We start from the raw sequence: 1,671 nt of genomic DNA, 5'->3' as shown, positions 1-1,671 counted from the left end.
TTTAATATATAATGTTGATGTTTTTTTAATAGCTTCTAAGCACACATATAGTCTGGACAGCCTCTTCTTACAGGGTTTACCTTTGTAAGCATCAATGAAGACGTTAATGAGGTCCTGATCATATTTCTCCGATATTTTAATATTTTAAGAATATTTTAATGTTCTTATTAAAGTGGTGCCTGAGCTGCAAGTATCCTGTGTACGTCTATTTTTAATGAATCCTGTCTGGTCTGTATCAATCAGTTCGGGGATGATATTTTCTAGTCTACTGACAATAATTGAAGTGAATATTTTATAATCAATGTTCAAGACCGAAATAGGCCGGTATGAGCTACATTCACTTTTATCCTTTCCTGGTTTAGGTATAACGGATATTATCACTTGTTTCTAGGATGGTGGAGTCTCACCTCCTCTAAGCACATGATTAAAACAATTTAGCAACAAAGGTCTTATAGAACTCCTAAACATTTTATACCATTCAGCTGGTAATCCATCACCACCTGGTGACTTACTTGTTTTCAGTTTTGAGATGGCTTTATCGACCTCTGCCGGTGTTATTTCCGCAGATATCCAATTATTTTGCTCTATGCCAATTGATGGGAGGTCTAAAGAGTCTAGGAACTGCTTTACTGAGGAAAGGTTGGTTAATTTGGGTTGACTATATAATTTCCTGTAGAATATTTCAAATGATTTATGTATTTCTTCTGGGGAGAAACTCATCTGATTGGAAATGGGATTTTTAATTTTAAAGATAGATCTGTCTAGTTGTTGTTGTTTTAGTCTCCAGGATAATAATTTTTTGCTCGAGGTCCATTTTCATAATAAGTTTGTTTTATATATTTGAGACTAAGTATCACCTTATCATTGAGTTTCCTATTTAGCTCCCCTTTTATTGCTGCAATTTGTTGTAGCAGAGAATGGTCTTTGGTTTCAATATGCTTCTGCTCTAAAGTATTTAGCTGTTTAGTCAGGTCATTGAATTGCTCAGATTTTTCTTTTTTCTTTCTTGATGCCCACATAATTTTCCCACGCAGTACTGCTTTTGCCGCATCCCATAATATACTTGGGGACAATTTATTGCCGTTATTAAATTCTAGGTAATCTGTGAATTCCTTGTCAATAAATTCTTCAAATTTGTTATCGTTCAACAAAGCTGTGTTAAGTCTCCAAATTGTTGTCTTAGGATGAGAATCTAAATATAGTGTCAAATATACCCCTGAGTGATCCGACACATCCCTAGTACCAATACTACAGTCTAGGACCCTGTACATGCTCTGAATAGGAAAAAATAGTCAATTCTTGAATAAACGCCATGTGAGTGAGAGAAAAAGGTGAACTCCTTAGCCAATGGGTGACATTCCCTCCAGACATCAAATAAGCCAATCCTTTTTATCATTTTCTTTATATACAGAGATTCCAGGTTGATTTTTTTAAAAGGGTTTGAGGAATCCAAGGAAGGATGCAGTTGTGCATTCCAGTCCCCTCCACATATCAAAACTCCAGATGTTTCATCCAATATGAGATCGAGCATTTTATCAATAAAGGTTTTGTCATGTCCTGGAGGTCTTTATACGTCAGGCACGTGCAGAGGGGGTGGGGGATGGGGCTGGGGGTGCTTGAGCACCTGCCCTTTTTGCTCCTTGCCCCAAAGTGCCCTTTTGGTCAATTTTT

Source organism: Poecilia latipinna, unplaced genomic scaffold (genome assembly GCF_001443285.1).
Source record: "Poecilia latipinna isolate Pla-1442-1.1 unplaced genomic scaffold, P_latipinna-1.0 Scaffold1980, whole genome shotgun sequence".
Classification (NCBI taxonomy): domain Eukaryota; kingdom Metazoa; phylum Chordata; class Actinopteri; order Cyprinodontiformes; family Poeciliidae; genus Poecilia; species Poecilia latipinna.
This window is presented reverse-complemented; position numbering follows the sequence as displayed.